We start from the raw sequence: 23171 nt of genomic DNA on the forward strand, positions 1-23171 counted from the left end.
GTTATGTTTAGACAAAAGGCATTTTAAAGGGCTATTTAAAGGTAACAAATATTATGTAGATTTGGATGTTGCCTTATAAACCTTTTGGTGACATTTTGAGTGTTATACTCCAGAGACAGGTGTTTTTGCTTGTGTGACGTCTCAGCCCTTATGAGGAAACCTACATTCTTGTTCTGCCACTAATCCATGTGTCTCCTTCCTCCGCGAGATACGATACAAGTTCTAGCTTGATCGCTGCAATGTTCTCAGCTCCGAAACAATTTTGTGTAGCAGAAAAACCTGAGTGAGTTGCGGTGGAGTTCACAGTGATTTCTCTGTGCACACGGCAGGTGATAGTGCACATTATAAAGTGGACCGTCCCATAGGGCACCAGCTATAGCACCATCACCCCACGGACAGGTAGGGGCATGTGGAGGCATCACATTAGGCTTGCTGAACAACATTTCATACGCTTTTCTGTTGCACAACACTACATGGGAATGGAACCTAGACCTGCCGTCCGCCTCCAGACCACTCAGTAGCTCTCTGCATGGTTTAACCCAATCATTCCAGTGGAAATACCATCCTGATACAAGGAACCTACTATACGCGGACAGCCAAAGGTAAGGTCATGCCTATTTATATATACACTCTGGATTCTTGTATTGCATCTGTTCAACCAATAGTCCTAGTGGGAGTCGCCATCTTTGTATCTGGCAAATGGTCTTATAGATCTTTATAGTTTGTAGGAATGGATTTTTTTGTGGTGGGACCATCACCAACCTAAAGCTGTTCACAAACTTATACTCTCTCAGTACCCCCATGCTTATAAATGCTTGACTCGGCCAAGCGTTTATCTCCTCAAGAGCAAAAGGAGACCTCCATGTAAGTTAGTTGGTTAGCCGATCAAAGAGTGTCCTTGAAAACACTCCCTTAGGTAATGTGTGCACTTGTCTTAGAGCTAGTGCCCGACCCTTGGCCATGTATTAATGGTCAAAGTGAGTAAATGGTGCACATGCACTAGTGTAGACCTACCTGCTGTAGATCTAGGGCTGTAATGTACTCCTTTGTTGAATGCAATCAGATTCCAATCATGGATCAGCAAGTTGATTGATGACCACCCTTGGGACGGCATTGGGCACCAGACCTTCTGCCTAGCTCCTATCATAAGAAAAACAGATCACTGATCTCAGTGAGACCAGCCAAAGATAACACTGCCGGCTGCTAGTTAAAGCGCTCAATGCAGTGAAGTCCTTGGTGCATTGCTCCCTGGGAAACATGAATATGCCAAAAAAAAGCCAATGGAGCCTCATTCAAGAGTCTCGAAACACAAGACTAGCCAGATATCCCTCCGAGAAGGACCCACGATGGCTTTGGGCACCAGACCTTCTGCCAAGCTCCTATCATAGGATCCTATGAGGTTGTTCTCTTTATGCCGGTAACAGTAGTCTGGGTCGTGCCGGTAACAATAGTCTGGGTCCTGCTGGTAACAATAGTCTGGGTCCTGCCAGTAACTATAGTCTGGGTGACCACAGTCTAATACCTCAATGGAGGATTTTACTCAGCAACAACCTAAAAGGAAACAGGACTAAAGGGAGATAATAATTAATAGAAGGACGCCGATTCCCACCAGTTCCCTGTAAGGGTTGTCATGCTCATTCAACCCTGTCGGCCTTTGTGAATTGACTCATTACCTGTAAATTGATGCGTTCGTCTCTATTCATGACCTATATGACGAGCCACATTGCAGTTACAGGGGAGACGGGTCTTGCTCACACAGCTTACAATCTAATCGTGTATAGGAAATACACAGACACCCTCAGCATAGAGGACTCATGGAGTGGTAATGTCTCCATCTGACATAATGATGTCTCTGGTATTAAAGAACAAACAGATGAGAACAATGTAGAATACTAGGATAAAATCTTCACATCTAACATCAAAGGATCTCACACGGAATCCGCCAGCGAGTTATTATTTAGGGAAATTTCCATGGATTACGCTAAACCTTGGTAATGTGAGTTTGTCAAGTCCTGACATGGAAGCCAACCAGGGTATTCTTGTTTTAGTAGTCCTGCGGCCGGTGTTAGCTGGCAAAAGCTATCACTGGTGTAATAAAACAGGTATATAAAAAAGCACAAATAATTATATAGAAATCCATCACTTTATAAACAGAGTCACTTTCTATACATTACTTATCCTGTATTGATCCTGAGTTACATCTGTATTATACTCCAGAGCTGCACTCACTATTCTGCTGGTGGGGTCACTGTGTACATACATTACATTACTGATCCTGTACTGATCCTAAGTTACATCTGTATTATACTGCAGAGCTGCACTCACTATTCAGCTGGTGGGGTCACTGTGTACATACATTACATTACTTAACCTATACTGATTCTGAGTTACGTCCTGCATTATACTCAGAGCTGCACTCACTATTCTGCTGGTGGGGTCACTGTGTACATACATTCTTTATCCCGATTTCCCATCCATACAGCTGTACAGTGATTTCAGCAGTGAGGTACCATGTTAGTTGCTGCCGCTGGATGCAGGATGGAAACACTTCACAACCTCCTATTTTTAGAATCCATTTTAACATTCACAGGAAGAGTCAAAACCCTTCTGATAAAATTCCTTCATAAATTATTGTGTCGTCTGACATGGGAATCTGTGCCATAAGGGGCTTGAGCCTGTGTCCTCTGGGGTATTGTTAAAGTGTCATCCTTGTGATGTGACATCATTGTGTCTACTATGTCTGAATGGCGACATCGCTGTACGTAATTTATTTGATAGATTATCTTTGCTTTGTGTGCTCATTGTAGTGTGCTTTATTGTTCTGTAGTGATATCACTGAGCTGTACAATGACATCATCATCCCTGTACAGTGACATCACTGGTACATTATCATGGTAGAGTGACATCACTGTGCTAATTATCTTTATACTGTGACATCACCATGTCCATTATTTCCATGCTGTGACATATATGTATACATGTATTGCCTAGGTTATCCGTGTACTGTGACATTGCTGTGTTTGTTATCCCTGTCATCTCTGTACTGTGACATCACTGAGCGCATTACATCTTTGATGTAACATGTTTTTTTATTTCTAGGTTATTATTGTACTGTGACATCACTGGGTACATTATTCCTGATATGTTGCCTCTGACTGTGTGATTTCTTCCTTGTGTTTGCTCTGAGGTTGCCATTGTAACATATTACATACTTACATCTCTGTCCTGTGAGGTGAATGTATGAGGAGGTCACATGACAGGAAGTCCATACACCCAAGTGTGTTGGTGCTACCATAGCAACTTTAGAGCAAGCACAACAGAGTATAGTAAGTATGCTCCAGTGGCCAATACATCTTGAAATACGTTAGAAACTCTCAATAATTTTAATGTTCATGAAGGAATTAAAGAAGTTGTTTTAGTTTTCATCCATATTCTGGAAAAGTAGTGTTTTCCCAATGGATCCACCATTTGTTATGTAAGAGATCTGGTGGTTTCCTGGAGATAAGCGACATACGACTGATATGGCACCACCTGTACTTCCGATAGGCAGTAGCTGTATTCTTACAGTTGTGATATTGACGGCTACTGTAGTCCTGGAGACCCATGTATTAGATCACATCATGGCGGTCACTCATTGACCGCTCTTCTTCAATACTCATTTAGCTGCTGACCAATTCAATACCATTGATATGTGATGCTCCATCAGCAGCTTTGGCCACTTAATTCAAGTAAGGATTCACTGACGGCCTTAGGAGCAGACATAAAACTCTGGACTAGAAAGAGATAGACATAGGATGGAAATGTGGCAGCGGGTACCCCAGTATAGTGATTACACATTGCACGGGACTATTATCGTTTGAAAAATCGTTATATCATTCAAATTTAAACAATAATCTTTCTGCGTGTATGCAGGAAACGATCGAAGAATCGTTCGTTTGTCGTTGATCGCATCTTTAAAGCTGACCATATCATCATTGTTAATCGTTCGCAAAATGTACACATTGTTCGTAGTTTTGCTTGGATCAGAAGAAGTAAATGATCATCGTAACGATCTTAATGATGATCGTTCCTAATGACTATCGTTCTGTGTGTTATGGTGAACAATCTCAGGTCTCTCCCAAAAGCAATCCTTTTCAATCGTTTATTGTCAATCGGCAAGAAGGAAAAATCGCTTCATCCAATAGGACCCTTAGGCTATGGTCAAACAACGTCAACAAACAGGCACTTAAAGGGGTGGGTTCTTAAAGGGGTTTCCCCGTCTTGTAAAGTTAGCTCCTTTCCATACCTCAGTGGTCAGAACCCCCAACACCAACCTCGAGTGCAGGGTCTCAAGTCTCCTGTTAGTATGAAGCAGTGGGTCACTTGGGTCAGTCTTGTAAAGGGATAGCTTTCGGAGATGGCAAAACCCCTTAAATTTTATGGCTATAAAACGTAAATACGGGAGCAAATGGAATTCAGAATATATCCGGGGCAATATATCTGGGGCATATCTGGACCACAAAGCAGCTGCTTATGGGTTCATGCACATGCTTCATGGGGGTCTTCCTCCTAATTTTGCACTGTGCCCAGAAGCTTGAAGTCTTTGCATATAAAACTGCGTGTGGCACAGAAAACAAAACCAACGCATGGATCTACAAAAAAATAAATTACATTAATTTTAATTAAAACCCACAAACCGATGCCAACAACCTCCATCATTACACCACAGCTCCTGTAATTGCTGTCAGGAACTTCATTCTCATAAGAAATATGTGTTTTTAATTTCACGACGAACATTAAACGGAGGATCCCATTATCCCCGGATCACTGGGACGTCACCCAACACCCAGAGACGGCGTCTAAAGAGTTAAATATTGACTGCGGCGCTGGCATCTACATGTAATTACCTGCCGCTAGATTACATTGGGATTTATGTTACTACTTGACTGATCCGGAATTCATCTCAGGTTAATGTTCAAACAGATTATCCTCCTCTTCTGGAGTCCATGTGCCATGGAGGAGGGAGCATAACCCTCATCATTTTTAAGCAGTAAAGAGTTGCAAAGGGTTTCATTTTCTTACAGGAGACATAAAGAAATAAAATATTGAATGTCCTCTTCATGTAGTGTTCAAAACTCCTGAATCCTTCAGATATTGGTGATATTTGTAGGACAAATGTTCTTCTTAACCAGGTCCCAACCACACTCCTCAGTCACCTTGAGACAATCCAGAATCTCCACCTTGATAAACTTCTAGCTCTTTAAGTCAAGTGAACACTCCGACTTACAAATAGCCTCCCCATAGCTGTGACTTGTGCGGAGGTCTGGATGTCTTCAATTGATGGATGGACCAGTTGCTTCCTAAAGGTCGGAGCAGAAGATGATAAGAGATTCTTTTAGATATGGAGGCCATCATGAAAGTGGACTGAAGAAGGACAGATGTGGGACTGCAGAGATTTCTTAGAGACAAGATTTTAAGGTCAAGGAGGGAAGGCTCAGAGCTCATATTGTGTCTGTGGCAATAAAGGACAATATGGGACCACCAAAAGTGAGGATGAGAGCTGAAATCTAGTATGTGCCAGATGCAGATAGGACTCTCTTGGCTTGTCAGAAGAGCCAACATAGACTTCTTATAGATGGGATCCTGGACATCCTAGTGTTGTAAATGGAATCTCCACCAAATACTCGTCCTGCTCATTTCTATCCATTCCCTATGTGGTATCCCAGCACATACGTGATCTCTCTCTGTAGTGCAATAACCCTGGAATTAAGAATGGATCTATTGTCAGCTTATCCTCTTGGGAAAAACTTGGGTGGTTCTCATGTGTTGCATCGAGCTGACTTGCAGCATATGGGCATTCCCTCAATGGGTGCATCGTCCAGGCATGTCTCACCTTGTTGCATTTATTCATAGCGTGATTTGGGCCAAGGCACATGTGAGACGTATAGATGAGGACATGGCGCTTTCCTTGTAAACAACCCGGGCAGAATGTACAGGTGCGGTCTGTTTCTTTTACTCAGTAAGATCAATGTTTTTGACGTGTACTGCACCTTGATATATGCTCAGGAGCGGATACCGGAACTAGGTGAGGACCTTGTTGCCCTTGACATGACATCTGCCCAATTTCAGTGTAATTCATATCCACTCCTGGGTTTGGCTTTAAATCTTTGGCAGATAATCTGTAGTCAGATCTGTTGGTGGAATAGGGCCTTAATGTCAGACTCGGTAGGCAGAAACAGTACGAGACAGTGAGCCCTGAAGCTAGACCCACCTTCTGACCCTACCTGCTTGCCGCAACGACCCTAAACGGTCACGGACAACCACGGTGCCGGTCCCTATACTGATATAAGTGTAAACAAGAAACAAAGACAGACGAACGAACACAATAGAGTGAAGTCAACAAGCCAAGTCAGCAACACACGGGCAGCGAGGTACAAAATCGGAAGTCAAGCGGGAAGTCGGTAACAGGCAGAAGGTCAGAAAACGCAGCAACAATAGAGGAAGGATAGGGCAGGGAAGGCAGAACAAGGATCAGGGGAGCTGGGACTAGAACAATCTAATAGCCAGCAAAGGAGTCTGATACTGGCTGAATCTTATACTGGATCAGGAGTCCAGACCAGCCTCTCATTGGTCCGGCCTCCTCAATCCAAAGCTTGTGCAGGTGAGACACTGCAGGCTGAATGGCAGAGCGATCTGGCAGAGTGACCGCACTCAGCTGTGAGAGCTGGGTGGAAGCCGGCCGTGACACGGAGCCGCGGCGTCCCTGGTTGTCAAGGACGCCGTCGGGTCTCCGTGACGTCACACGGCTCCGGCGGCTGATGCGGCGCTGTGTCCTAGCGCCGTCAGACGGGGCTGAGGCCGAGGAGGACGCCGCTGGATCCACGGCAGGTGAGTTGCTTACACTTAAGAGTACTATTACATGGGCCGATGGTGGCCCGATCATACCTGTAAACAAGCGCTGATCTGCTATATCGGTGCTTGTTTCCTAGGCCTATTACACGGCCTGATAATCGTTTAGCAAAGGCTGCACATAGTTACCGATCTCCTTGCAGCCCTTGCTTAAACAGTATACATGACTTATCCATGCTCTAGGGCTCCTCTTGCGGTCTGCTTCTTCCCGGGTCCCGCGCGCTACAGCTTCAAAGCGGCTGGTCTGAGCTAACAGGCCGCTCAGCCAATCACTGTCCGGGACCGCTGCGGCCAGTGATTGGCTGAGAGGCCAGTTGGCTCAGACAGGCCGCTCTGAAGCTGCAGCGTGTAGGACCCGTTAAGAAGCAGACTACAAGAAGAGCCGTAGAGCATGGATGGGTAATGTATACTCTTTGCAAATCGCGCCAGCTGCACATCACTATTACACGTAGCGATGCGCGGTCGGCACCCAGCGATTTTCGGTCCAAACCTAAATTAACGATCAGCCAATGATCAGTATCGTTGTAATAGGATCCTTAGCGTAATGGCCTACAGGAGTATTTACACCAACATGGTGCCTTCCAAGGAACAGATACATCGGCACCCTACGTACTGTGTCTGTACATGACCCCATTACTTCTATAGTCAAATAGTAAACAAAAGCCTGGTTTGCTTCATGCGAATGTAGTCATTACCTAAGCACTATTGGGTCATTGACAGGGTGCCGATGTATCCGTGCCTCGGAGGACACATTCGTGGTGGAAACCCTGCTTAAGCTATTGTAAAACTACAGCTTCTATTCAGAATCTGTCATGGTTTTCTGGGAGTTTTAGTTTTAAGGGGTCACAGGGTGGAGACCAGTTTAAGGATTAGTTGTAGAATAACATTGGATATCTGTTGGCCGGACAGCTGACCATCTAGTGTGTATAGGACCTCCTCATTCTCCCCCCATAAGATCTGGACATGCCGTTCTGTACAGAAGGAGTATGGCCCTAGTCTAACCACATCTGTTATAATTTGCTCTAAGATGTAAGGTGGTGACTGTATTTGCATTGATCGCCTCTCGTTCTTCCTTACTAAGCAGCTTACAGAGCTTTGTCAGTATACTTCATCATAGATCATCTCCGCAGTCAACAACAGGACCCCCACGCTTTGCCAGGGAAGCCACACGCCGTGTTTTAGCCTCTCAGCTATGAAAAGCCGTAAACACGGCTGTCACTGAATATAAATGTGACTAAAATCACATTAGAGAAGACAAATGTGTTTAGCAGATTTCATGTTTCCAGATCTCAGGGAACGCTCTGTATATTGTGACGTCTTCTCAGAGAATTGGCTTCATATGCAAAAAGTTTGGAAACTTTTTTCCAAGGGCCAAACTTTTCAGAGGCCAGAACGGAGCTGATGTTCATTATGTGAAATCTGGCCGGGAGGATCTGATATATGTGAGAAGATGGCGTCAGGGATGTCTGATCTTGGTTACCACTCTGTCCCATTAATATGGATGGCCATTTGCTTAGGGTTCTATTAGATGAAGCGACTTTTAACGATTAACGATACACAATCACAAACTAGATCGTTTATCCTTAACTTGAAATTATTCACCATATCACACAGAACAACAGCAGTTAGTTATCATTACTACTATCAATTACTCCATCCAATCCCAGCAAAAGAAGGAACGACTTCGAATTACACTGTACGATTAGTGAATGAATGCGGAATTACAGCACACAAATGCGGAATTACAGCCAATGTACAGCCAATGTATGTACCCCCAGAACTGTAAAGTCTTATGGAATCTGTTGGCACTATATAAATAAAAACTATAATGGACAGACTGTTGGTAATTTTCTATATTAGACAGGCCGTAATTCTTTATATTAGACAGGCTGTCAGTAATTCTCTATATTGGACAGGCTGTCAGTAATTCTCTATATTAGACAGGCTGTTAGTAATATTCGTGCGCCGGGGTGGCCCCAGTCCCACACAGTTCACTTTATTTGCTGTCAGTTCTCTGGACGTTTGATGTTGACTTTATCCTCCCAAGTACTTGTCGGAAAAATCTCTTCATTAAGCCATAAAGAGATTTTCTTCTGCAAACAAAGTGCTAATGGTGATTCTTCACCTCTGCTGCCCTGCAGATAAGGGGAGAGCAGACAAGCTGGGTGGGAAAACACAGATACACTATCTGGCTGTGTACAGAAATGCGCATTACCCAAATACAGGACACTGAGGACACTTGTCCCTAAATGAGCACTGTCACTTTACAAGAAACTTTCCACACGTCCTATAGACTTGGCAAACGTTTTGATAGGCGAGGGTCTGAACACCCAGACCCTGACCAATCACTAGATGTAGCTGGGACAGGGGCACTTTAAGACTGTCAGGGACTTACAGATAAAGTGGCCAATATGTTCAATAACAAGCATCAATGCCGCTATGGTGAAAGATTATGATTTTAGGAGAACCATCATTAAAGTGTGTGTGACCATAACCAGGGCCGGCTCCTGGTTTTTGTGGCGACAGAGCCTCAGCAGGTCCCTCATCCATCCACTATGCATCCATCATCCACACACTATGCACAATCACTTATGACACCGCTAACATAAACAAACACACATTACTGACAGACACTTACAGACACAGACTGACTGACAAAGACTCTGACTGACTGACACTGACACACTGAGACATTAACACACAGCACTTACAGCCAGTCTTATCCCTCTTCCTCTCTGTCGAGCTGCTCTCCACACTGTAAGGTTGAGGACCTTCGGGTCATGTGATCAGGTCCTTCACCCTTCTCTCTCTCTCTCTCTCTCTGCAGGTCCTGCCCCTTCTCCTGTGTCTTCTGACTCCTGCACTATAGGGAGTGGGCTGAACATTAGAACACCTGCGCCCTCTCCGGGCCCCTAGAGGCACTGTGGGCCCTGGCACTTGCCTTGGTCGGCCCTGTGCTGATGCCAGCCCTAGCCTAATTTTTTTTGACAGCTGAACACTTGCAACAATTGCATCACACAAAAGTATGCAACTTTACTTGTTTCGGTCATATACTATACACCTTATAGAAATGACAGATCTGACGTGACAAGAAAGACGGCCATAAGCCTTCACTTGTGATCTAGACTTCCTACCGACCTATAAGCAGTAATCTCCACCTATATATAGGGATTTACAGGTTACATTTATAGGGGAGAATTGTGTAATGACAGATAAGCCGGGATCTGCCCGTCCCTTGTTCTCGCTGGTTGGGCTTGTGAGTTACTGATGTGTTTATGGTGGAGTAATACTCTGTTATCTCCAGTCAGTCCCTGAGACTGTCTGTTCTCCCTGGAGATTACATGGTGACAGAATGGTCCCCATCGCTTTGATCCAGTGCATGGTCTATCCTATGATATGTGCAGACGGTGCCAGAATCACAGGCAGAGCCAGACTCTATGTCCACCAAAAAAAAAATAGCAGATTCTTTTTATGGGCCTAAAGTTTGGGACCATGATGCTGTGACCACCTGTCCACCAGAGACTGGGATGTAATTGGCTGTTGGCAGAATGTGGGAGGAGCAAGGTTTAAGGGACTATTCCGCTTAGGTATCTGTATCCTTATAAATCACTTCACGCAGTCTGTAAAACCTTCTGAAATACTTTCCTCAAAATTAATGTAAAGAACATTTCCCTCCCAGCGATCTCTGCAAATCCTTGACCTCCTTCCAGACTAATTATGTCTCCCATAAGGCAAAGTATCTGTGACCTTCTACAACAGCCCCAGGAAACAGTATGAAGACGTTCAATGCAAATTCCTTAGAATGTTCCTTTTAAACGGCGTCATTTACGATAATGAGGAAGGAATGTCCATAAAGGGTAGAAACTTGTAACATTAATAATAATACCGTGCCGCAATGTCTAATTACCTTACACTGTGCTGCCGAAAGCGACTCCCATCATGCATCAGCATACAGCAAAGAATTACTAGTTACAGTATTGTGGCATCCTACTCAATAATGCTAAGTGTATGTGGGAGAAGGAGAAAGACAATCTGTAAGCAAAAACCTATTATAATACTGCTCCTATATACAAGAATATAACTACTATAATACTGTTCCTATATACAAGAATATAACTACTATAGTACTGCTCCTATATACAAGAATATAACTACTATAATACTGCTCCTATATACAGGAATATAACTACTATAATACTGCTCCTATATACAAGAATATAACTACTATAATACTGCTCCTATATACAAGAATATAACTACTATAATACTGCTCCTATATACAAGAATATAACTACTATAATACTGCTTCTATATACAGGAATATAACTACTATAATACTGCTCACTATATACAAGAATATAACTATTATAATATGCACAAGCCAAAGAGACAGAAATGGCTGCACATCGCACCCATGGCTGACACGAAAGCTTATTCAGCTACATTTAAAACCAACATCAGAAGTTAGTATATAATTTGGCCAAACCACATTGCCTCATGTACCACGTGCAGGTCTTCTGATACACATGAGTCCCTAACCAAAAAACATCACTGTGCCGGTCAGTGACCACAATCCCCGCAAAGCGTGCGCAAGCAGAGAAGGGGGGCCACGGAATGGCCCTGCAACCCCATTGTCACAGGACCAGACCCAAAAGGGCCCCCCCAAACCCCGCAGGCGCCACCGGCGGAAAAAGTGGACGCCAAGCAACACAAGTGTGAACAAGCTCTTACCTCTCTCCATTCCTCTGCAGGTAGAATGGGAGAATACTAGGAGATCCTCCCCTTATGTACACAGGTGCTTCCTGCTAATTTGGATCACATGGGTCTTACACAGCACGAGTGCTAGCCACAATGAAAAAAGGGACAGAATACATAAAATATGCACAAGCCAAAGAGACAGAAATGGCTGCATATTGCACCTATGGCTGACATGAAAGCTTATTCAGCTACATTTAAAACCAACATCAGAAGTTAGTATATAATTTGGCCACAAGCAGAGAAGGGGGGCCACGGAATGGCCCTGCAACCCCATTGTCACAGGACCAGACAAGCAGAGAAGGGGGGCCACGGAATGGCCCTGCAACCCCATTGTCACAGGACCAGATCAAGCCTGCGGGGTTTGGGGTGCCCTTTTGGGTCTGGTCCTGTGACAATGGGGTTGCAGGGCCATTCCGTGGCCCCTCTTCTCTGCTTGCGCACGTTTTGCGGGGATTGTGGTCGCTGACCGGCACAGTGATGATGTTTGGTTAGGGACTCATGTGTATCAGAAGACCTGAACGTGGTACATGAGGCAATATGGTTTGGCCAAAATATATATTAACTTCTGATGTTGGTTTTAAATGTAGCTGAATAAGCTTTCGTGTCAGCCATGGGTGCGATGTGCAGCCATTTCTGTCTTTTTGGCTTGTGCATATTTTATGTATTCTGTCCCTTTTTTCATTGTGGCTAGCACTCGTGCTGTGTAAGACCCATGTGATCCAAATTAGCAGGAAGCACCTGTGTACATAAGGGGAGGATCTCCTAGTATTCTCCCATTCTACCTGCAGAGGAATGGAGAGAGGTAAGAGCTTGTTCACACTTGTGTTGCTTGGCGTCCACTTTTTTCGCTGGTGGCGCCTGCGGGGTTTGGGGTGCCCTTTTGGGTCTGGTCCTGTGACAATGGGGTTGCAGGGCCATTCCGTGGCCCCTCTTCTCTGCTTGCGCACGTTTTGCGGGGATTGTGGTCGCTGACCGGCACAGTGATGATGTTTGGTTAGGGACTCATGTGTATCAGAAGACCTGCAAGTGGTACATGAGGCAATATGGTTTGGCCAAAATATATATTAACTTCTGATGTTGGTTTTAAATGTAGCTGAATAAGATTTCGTGTCAGCCATGGGTGCGATGTGCAGCCATTTCTGTCTTTTTGGCTTGTGCATATAACTATTATAATACTGCTCCTCTATACAAGAATATAACTACTATAATACTGCTGCTATATACAAGAATATAACTACTATAATACTGCCTTCTATATACAAGAATATAATTACTATAATACTGCTCCTATATACAAGAATATAACTACTATAATACTGCTCCTATATACAAGACTATAACTGCTATAATACTGCCCCATATATACAAGACTATAACTGCTATAATACTGCCCCATATATACAAGAATATAATTACTATAATACTGCTCCTATATACAAGAATATAACTACTATAATACTGCTCCTATATACAAGAATATGACTACTATAATACTGCCCTCTATGTACAAGACTATAACACAGCAGTATTGCAGTATAGTGTCAGGCTCGATGTCAGATCAGTAATAGGGTGTTACACTCTGTGTACTGGTCACTTGTGTGCCAGAACCCACTGATCACTCATTGATGACCCATCCTCTGGATTTTGGAGAATATTGGAGTCTTTCACACGGGGACTGCTGTACAGGGTGGAGGCCTTTATGATATGGGGATGATGTAGAGGGTTGGGACCTTACTATATGAGGATGCTGAACAGAGGCTTTGACTATATGGGGATGCTGTACAGAGGGGGCAATTACTGTATGGGGATTCTGTACAGAGGGGGCAATTACTGTATAGGGATGCTGTACAGAGGGGGCAATTACAGTATGGTGATGCTGTACGGGGGGCAATAACTGTAAGAGGATGCTGTACAGAGGGGGCAATTACTGTATGGGGATGCTGTGCGGGGGGGGGGGGGGTAGCGGAATCAAATACCGCACAGGGCACCATCTACCCTAAGGCCGACCCTCATTTCACAATCTGTATTTTTTTTTCCAGTATATAAATTGAGTTGCAGTGAATGGCGGTTGATTTCGCTCACAGTCTGTGAAAACTGATAATTTCCCTCCATTACAATCTTTTTGCCAGCTTTAAAATAACTCTGCTCCCTGGGAGTGGATATTGTTTTATGTGCGGCCGCTGGATGCATATTGTGTGCCATTTGCCCCGAGATCCTTCACATAATAATAACCCCTGTGACGGGGGGCGTCATTCTACTCCAAGTACAAATTTGATACAGCATAATAGAGCTGGAAAGCGATAAAAGTCAGTGCATGGTCTCCAGCCGCATGTATTGTATCCGGCCAGATTCAGGCACAGTTACATTCTCTATGCTGTTTGCAATCAGGAGATTTCTTTCAGCCAAAGATAATAAAAGTGCAGCGTAAAAAAAAACTGAACGGGTCTCCCCGGATCATTGCGCAAGCGGCATCTGCCCCATCAGTCAGTCTTCACTGGAAGGACATGCGACAGATTAATGCGGGTAGATGGGGGGGGGGGGGTATGTATACTTCTGCATGTGTCTAAGTGTCCCTATGTATACAAAATAAAAAATATGTAAGAAAAATAACAGAAAACAAAACAAAACACAACTTTGCAATTCTGGATAATGTAGTCCGCCCACTGTGCTGAACACGGGATGATGTAGTCCGCTGTGCTGTACACGGGATCATGTAGTCTACTTTCAACTGTGCTGAACACGGGTTGATGTAGTCCGCCCACTGTGCTGTACACGGGATGAGGTGGTCCACTGCGCTGTACAGTTTCCTCTACCAACCTGCCCATACACAGGAATGGTCCGCACACCCTGGCTGCGGCTTATCTCTCTGAGAACAAAGGAACAAATTTACCATCACATCTGACCCCTATCTCCACCAACATCATTCTCTCTGTGGTCTTTCGGGACCATGCCTTATATTGATCAGTGGGTAGGGACAGTTAAGGTATAAGGTGTATGAGAGCCTTTAATGGTTGGATTACCCCTTTAAGAGAGGTCTGGGTCATGAGACTGCACAGGGAGGTCCCTAGCGATACAACAGGGTGCTACTAGGTCTGAACTCTGAATTCAGAGGGACTATGGATTCTCTCTTTGATGTCCCTTTAATTTTTGGGTCAGGCCCCGCTCCTCAGGCCCATAACACAGTTTACACATAATGTGTGGAGTGTTCCTTTAAGTGTCACCCTCTGACCTAATCTGCAATATGGGAGTAAGTTATATCAGAGTAAGTTATGTATGAGGGACAGGCACAATAATATTACTGATGCTACATAGTAACATGCAGGGATGACTGAATATCCGTCCACCAATCTATGGTGTCATCTGTCAGCGGCAGGAAATGCTGTAGAGTCAGTGCTGAGACTGCAGCGGAGCAGGAAAGGAAGAGCCTGACTCCAGGCGGATTATTACACGCTGACATCACCTCTTATAATACAGGATGATGTTTAAAGGTGCCATAAAAGAACACTATAAATGCACTGGAGATTATATATGTCCAACTGGTCTATTCACAGCTTGTAATGTCACTCATCCATACACTTGTACACCCATAACCTGTATACCCATACACCCCAGCTTGTAATGTCAGCGCACCCATACACCCCCAATCACAGCCATTTATAACACTGGTGTCTTCACAGAGGAGACTTTGGATTCCCTAATGGTACGGGCACACCCCCTACAACCCCTATATATCTGCTGTAGAGCCCCCATTGGAGCCAGTTAGTTGCCAATAAGACTTGGCTATTGTATTACAAAAATTTCACCAACTTTTTAATTTACTTTGTCCAAGAACTTCTGACATGTTCTAGGGAATTGTCACAAATGGAGATGGGTTGGAGAACTCAGAATATTTACGCTGAGGTAGAGCAGGTTTGGGGCAGTTGATTAGTAATGTTATAACTGAAAGGGCAAAACAAGAGTGTTGTTCCTGCTGAGGAGACTCCCCAGAGCCTGGCCTGGAGGCCAGGACCCAACTGTGGGGACCTTATATAGTCAGGCTAGTGAAACTTGCAGTGGGGCTAGTATAGACGGAGATGCAAGCCTTACTACGTTGGGGGACTATCTTCTCTTCATCCTCCTAAAAACTCAGGAGTCAAGTCAGCAGTTAAAGCCAAGAACTCTGCTACAATGTGCTAGGTTTCCTTAGAGATCTCCCCGATGGCTAGCTTTACCAACTAGGTGGGGCTTGTGCTCCTAGATCTGTGTCACTCTGTGCCCATAGACAGCAATAGGGGGATCTCCATAGCCGCGGATGCAAAAACTTCTTCGACTAAGTCCCCATAACTGAGTACCTAAGCGTCTAGATAGGACCACCCATCAGGTTGTCTGAGTCAAATCTAAGTCCAAGTTAAGCTTAAGTCACTTCAAGTATTCAGAACCTGTAATGGTATACCTGTGCTAAGCAGTGATTTATTCAAAAGTCCAAGCACCCAGCTCACTTAGAGGGATTTCAGTCAGTTACCGCAAACTCTTCTGCACCTCATTGAAAAAGACTGCGATTTTTTTTGTACTGTGCCTTTAAGAAGTTGACACTTGCACCTACACCAACTTTTAACAGGCATGTGTCTGGGACCCAGCAAGGGCACATAGCACTGACAAGAGCTGAAGAGGTACGTACAGAACACCTGCCCTAGCTAACACCACCAGGCTACCCAGGGTTACCACAAGTCTACAGCTGTATCCAGTCTGAGCAATCATCTGGACTCCAGGCTGATACGCTGCACTGACACATTGTAGCAGATGATCAGGATGGGGAAAAGTTTAGTGTGGATGACCTTGTAGTTGTAAGGACGTAGAAGTCAATATTTGGGTGGACCGGCTCCAGCCAGAAAAATGTAAGCTGCCACATTCACTGGCGCCATTCAAGAACCTCAGAGGGAACGGACGTGGCAGATAAAAGGGATTCGTGTTCATGGCAGAAGTGATTAAAATTCCCTCTCTTCTCGGCCACCATTCCCCTCGGTGAAGCTGTTGCGTTGCATATTGTGATCTAAGCCCTGAGACGCACATCCATCTCTCCTCAAACACCCCTGGGTAAAAATGACAAAAACAGAACCTGACATTCTACACGATGTACATAGCGAACATTTAGATTTCATTGAAACCTGGAATAGATATTGGAATCTTTTGGATTATTCTTAAAGGGGCAGTAACCTGACAACTAAAAGTAATCGTAAATGGGCTGTATAGAGGCAAAAGAAAGGGCTCCGCTATCAGAACTGTCTTCTATTAGAGGAGAAGAAAACAGCTTTTCAGAATACAGTGGTTGCAGAAACGCAACTACCAACATGTGGCTGTCTTGTAGTTGTAGAAGAGCTGGAGGGTCACAAGTTGTCACCTTGCTGCATACAGCTGCTCGTGGGGTGGGGTGTACTGAGTGCTCATGGTTAGTGCCTACTGAGTGCTCGTGGGTGGTGCTAACTATGTGCTCGTGGGTGGTGCCTACTGAGTGATTGTGGGTGGTGCCTACTGAGTGCTTGTGGGTGGTGCTTACTACATGCTTGGGGTTGGTGTCTACTGAATGCTTATGGGTGGTGCCTACTGAGTGCTTGTGGCTGGTGCCTACTACATGCTCGTGGGTAATTTTTACTAAGTGCTTGTGGGTGGTGCCTACTGAGTGCTCACAGATGGTGCCTACAGAGTGGCCCTAGGCAGTGCCTACAGAGTGGCCCTAAGCAGTGTCTACTGAGTTGTATACTGAGAGACCCCTTGTATTTGGACAGACAGTGGGGGAGCTTGCTAAGTGAGTGTCTAAGTAGATCCATCCTTATAATTTATTTGGGGTTCAAAAAAGCAATGCCCAACTAGTCTCAAACTTATTTTCCAATACCCTATTAGGTCATTCTAAAATTGATCACTGTTCAAGGCTATGAAATTTCTCCCAGTAGGTTCATGTATTTCATGGAAAGTCTATAGATTTTAATGTGTAATTCCTTATTTCCCCTCTGGTGGCGCTGCAGGGAAGTGCAACACCATCTGCCAGATTGCCCTCACACATGTAATACATGACTGGGATAATCAGCTTATTGATAGTGGGTAAAGATGTCATACCTCACTAGTATTTTTTAATTCTCTTGCTAAAATCTACAAAAATTTTCCACATCTGAAAAGCTTTCTCTGTATTTCTCTGCTGTGATTCCTGTAAACTTCTATTTTAAAGCAGACGTCCCGCAAAACCTTTTATTAAAGTATTGTATTGCCCCCCAAAAGTTATACAATTCACCAATATAGACTTATTACGGGAAATGCTTATAACGTGCTTTTTTTCCCTGCACTTACTACTGCATCAAGGCTTCACTTCCTGGATAACATGGTGATGTCACTTCCTGGATAACATGGTGATGTCACTTCCTGGATAACATGGTGATGTCGCTTCCTGGATAACATGGTGATGTCACTTCCTGGATAACATGGTGATGTCACTTTCTGGATAAAATGGTGATGTCACGCCCGACTCCCAGAGCTGTGTGGGCTGTGGCTGCTGGAGAGGATGATGGCAGGGGGACACTGAGGGACACAGGGCACTAGAGGGACATTGAGCATCCCTCTGCCATCATCCTCTCCAGCAGCTGGAGCCTGCACAGGAAGTGACATCCCCATGTTATCCAGGAAGTGACATCACCATGTTATCAAGGAAGTGAAGTCTTGATGCAGTAGTAAGTGCAGGGAAAAAAGCACTTTATAAGCATTTCCCGTAATAAGTGTATATTGGTGATCTGTATAATTTTTTTTTTGGGGGGGGGGGGGGGGGGCAATAAAATTCTTTAATAAAAAACTTTGCCGGACTTCTCCTTTAATGATAATTTAGCATCTGGAGCTGTGCTGTGAGGCCTGGCAATGGAAATCATCAACTCTGAATAAATCACTAAAAGTACAATTTAAAGAGACACTTCAAGTCTGTTCTGACCCATGATTCAAAGGGTGTAAAGTGTTCTGTGTGTCCTGAGATGCCTTGCAAACCACCACCTTTTAGACTTTCTTTAAAGGGTACCTATCATGTAAACAATGCGTCGGAGGTTTATATTGGTTGGGGTCTCGCAGTAGCCAAAGTTCCATAGGGCTCCATTATAATTGTGTCCACCGCTATTTAAGCAGTAAGAAGGAGATGAAGAGGAGAGTGTCCGCTGCTGTGCATGTCTCCCCCTTCATTCTAGCAATCAGCTGGGGTCTCAGCACCCGGACCTTGACCAATACAAACCTTGCTATAACAAGTCAGAAATTCGTATGTCATTGATCGTCTCGTCATGTCATTGATAGATTTAGATCTATTGCTAATTCTTCGCTGTAATTCCACATTCGTTCGCTCAAGTTCCGCATTTTTTCACTAATCGTCCAGTGTAATTGCACATTATTCATTGTTTTGCTGTTATCAGAAGGAATAAATGATCACAGTAACGATCGCAGTAACTATTGCATCTAATGACTATTGTTCTATGTAATATGGTGAACGATTTCAGGTTAACGATAATCTCGTTTGCGATTAGGTCCTGGGATGATTTGGCATTCTTCTTTTATTTGCCCAAGATGTGACTGGGAGGTAACTTTCCAAGCAAGTAATTTCCCCACTCATACTCAGGGTCAGTAATGTAATGTATGTACACAGTGACCCCATCAGCAGGATAGTGAGTGCAGCTCTGGAGTATAATACTGGATGTAACTCAGGATCAGTACAGGATCAGTAATGTAATGTATGTACACAGTGACCCCATCAGCAGGATAGTGAGTGCAGCTCTGGAGTATAATACTGGATGTAACTCAGGATAACTACAGGATCAGTAATGTAATGTATGTACACAGTGACCCCACCAACAGAATAGTGAGTGCAGCTCTGGAGTATAATACTGGATGTAACTCAGGATCAGTACAGGATAAGTAATGTAATGTATGTACACAGTGACCTCACCAGCAGAATAGTGAGTGCAGCTCTGGAGTATAATACAGGATGTAACTCAGGATAAGTACAGGATCATAAATCTAATGTATATATATACAGTGACCCCACCAGCAGAATAGTGAGTGCAGCTCTGGAGTACAGTATAATGTGGGCTATAATTTAGTTACATTGCATCTCTATAAACATAGTGAGTCCGTGGGGTTAATCTTTACCTCAGTTCTGTGGGTATCACACAGGATTGGGGGAGGGGATTGTTTTGGTGACCACCCAGGTTGCTGTATGACATGCTGACGCACATGGCGGGTGATGCACACACACTTACAGGCCTCGTCTGACTAGAAGCAGATACTATAAACATTGCTAGATTTGGCTATAGACGGGCCGGAGCATCAGTGTGTGTTCTCTGCTATGATGAGGTCAGCGCTGGATGATGTCAGTGTTATACAGTCTTAAGGCTGGGTTCACACTATGTATATTTGAGGCTGTATTTGGTCCTCATGTCAGGTCCTCATAGCAACCAAAACCAGGAGTGGATTGAAAACACAGAAAGGATCTGTTCACACAATGTTGAAATTGAGTGGATGGCCGCCATATAACAGTAAATAACGGCCATTATTTCAATACCACAGCCGTTGTTTTAAAATAACAGCAAATATTTGCCATTAAATGATGGCCATCCACTCAATTACAACATTATGTGAACAGAGCCTTTCTGTGTTTTCAATCCACTCCTGGTTTTGGTTGCTATACAGCCTCACAAATACAGCCTCAAATATACATAGTGTGAACCCAGCCTTAGGGTGATCGGCAAATGTTCCTCGTTCTTTACACAGTAAGAAATTGTCGATTTAAGTATGTGGTATATCAGCACTCACTATAAAGTAGACTCCAATCACTGGAATTATCATCAATGCTACATTAAAAGGGGTTATTCCAGGATTACAGAAGAGGATCCAAGAAACAGCGCCACTCTTGTCTATGGCCATTGTCTGGTATTGCAGTGTTCATGGTTTTTAATAGATGAGTGACCCAGGAAAATGGTCTTCACCTGTTAAATAATGGAGGGATAGTCTGTGGGGAGACACAACCATTAAGGCTCCTTTACTGAAGATGCCGTCATTGTACAGCGGTCATTCCTGAGGAAACTACAGTAAATGGTCATGTAGAAACCAGCGCAATGAAAAAAATAAAGGCAATTCCTAGACAATCAAACAGATGCCGATACCAATACTGATACTGGCTATTGCTGAACTTACAGCAGGGCTCCACAAGCCCCAGGCTTCCATTCTGTATCCTAGCCGACCATTCATTGTCTGTCCCATTCTTCATAGGTATCAATGGTCCTTCGAGTGGCGTGTTTACCCTGTGGTGGACAAATGGCTGCTTGCAAGAATAAAGGTGGGGAGGAGGGGGCAGCCTGGTGACTATGGTTCTTATATAAAAGGGTTGTGATCTAGAACAATGGCCGAAATTCCAGATAATTCCGGACACTGTTATTAGTGTCAGAGAGCAATCTGCTGCCAATCCCAACAATCAATCCCAAAATCATGAAGGTCACAAGGACAGGTCTGTGCACTAGTTCATTATAGGCCTATTAAAAGCCAATTAAAATCACAATTGTAACTACAAGACTACAACTACTATAATACTGCCTCTTATGTATAGAAGTATAACTACTATAATACTGCTCCTATATACAAGACTATAACTACTATAATACTGCCCCTATATACAGGAATATAACTACTATAATACTGCTCCTATATACAAGAATATAACTACTATAATATTGCTGCTATATACAAGAATATAACTACTATAATACTGCTCCCTATATACAAGAATATAACTACTATAATACTGCCCCCTATATACAAGAATATAACTATTATAATACTGCTCCTATATACAAGAATATAACTACTATAATACTGCTCCTATATACAAGAATATAACTACTATAATACTGCCCCTCTATACAAGAATATAACTACTATAATACCGCTCCTATATACAAGAATATAACTACTATAATACTGCTCCTATATACAAGAATATAACTACTATAATATTGCTCCTATATACAGGGATATAACTACTATAATACTGCTCCTATATACAAGAATATAACTACTATAATACTGCTCCTATATACAAGAATATAACTACTATAATACTGCCCCTCTATACAAGAATATAACTACTATAATACCGCTCCTATATACAAGAATATAACTACTATAATACTGCTCCTATATACAAGAATATAACTAGTATAATACTGCTCCTATATATACAAGAATATAACTACTATAATACTGCTCCTATATACAGGAATATAACTACTATAATACTGCTCCTATAGACAAGAATATAACTACTATAATACTATAATAGCTATCACCTGGTCGACAAAGGGGGTGTGTCCCCAAAACGGCCGTCCAAGTGCGCGTCTACACCTCTCCCTCCCCACTACCCGTGGCATATGGAATAAAGTGAGCTGATACAAGATACCGGGTGAGTGCTGATTTATCTACCAACTACACATTGTACCTCTGCTTTACCGTCCTGCACCCCCGGTTGTCAGCCATACACGCCGCAGAGTACCCTGCATGCTCATATCCGTGGATTCCTAGGCACTGGAGCATTGCTCAGCGGTGCAAGTCAGCTGTATCTTCCTCTCGCATAACTACTATAATACTGCCCCCTATATACTGCTCTTTATATATAACCTGTCCTCCTGTTTGGAGTGTGACCTGTTAGTTAATAATAGGATGAGCTCCTCATTATATACTGCCAGTTCCTGGTTAGGATATATAGGGTATTTGTAGCTTCTAATGGGATGTAAATTGGGTAATTGCTGATGTTACACAACGCAGTGAAAGTTTCCGCCCGGTAAAGGTGTCAACCAGGGTGGAGAAAACAAAGAGAATTTTTAAAATGCTCTTACTAGTGCAATAAAACATGTGACATCCTAATCATCATCTACATCAATGCTCACATGTATGCATTCCCCAGCTGTTACGATGTGTGAACCCGGCCTGACATTGTACATCCTAAGACACTGGCCGTTCTGTGACCCGGCCGTGTCAGAGAACAACCGGTGTCAGTGAAGTTTATCCCAGCCAGTACTGGCCGGACAAACTTAATTTCTATTGAATTTGAATAAGGGCGCACCCGTGAGTGCCTGCATCCCAATGCACCACTGCACACAATGGAGAGTGTGGCCGGAGCCGCACTCTCCATAGTGTGACCTGTGAGGCCTGTGTGGCCGTTATTCAATGAATAGCGGCAGCAAAAAACTGACATGTTAATTTTCGCTGCGGCCACGTGTATACACTCCAGCTGAGATCCCATTCTGTTTCCATTCAACATATTTTTTTAATTAATCATGGCCGTTATTGAAAATTGCAACAACGTCCGTGATTAATTAAAAAAATAAGTTGTGGGAACATTGCCTCACACTGCGTTTTTGCAATCTATTTTGTTTTTTATCCATCTTATGCAAAAAAAAAAACAGATGAAAAAACGGATGCATATGTGAATCCATTTTTCCATTGACTTCAATTCTTAAAAAAAGATTAAAAAAACT

At 43.5% G+C, this 23171-nt stretch overlaps 1 protein-coding gene across 2 annotated transcripts in view; it reads left to right on the forward strand.

Annotated features, from left to right (window-relative positions):
* The first annotated feature begins 273 nt into the window (after nt 1–273).
* FRMD6 (FERM domain containing 6) overlaps nt 274–23171 on the forward strand; it is a 102614-nt gene continuing 79716 nt past the window's right edge. For both annotated transcript variants that reach the window (XM_069950765.1, XM_069950764.1), the window contains exon 1: nt 274–602. The gene's annotated coding sequence lies outside the window, so the exon portion shown is untranslated. The remainder of the gene's footprint in view (nt 603–23171) is intronic.

The sequence above is a fragment of the Dendropsophus ebraccatus genome, chromosome 13 (assembly GCF_027789765.1).
Source record: "Dendropsophus ebraccatus isolate aDenEbr1 chromosome 13, aDenEbr1.pat, whole genome shotgun sequence".
Classification (NCBI taxonomy): domain Eukaryota; kingdom Metazoa; phylum Chordata; class Amphibia; order Anura; family Hylidae; genus Dendropsophus; species Dendropsophus ebraccatus.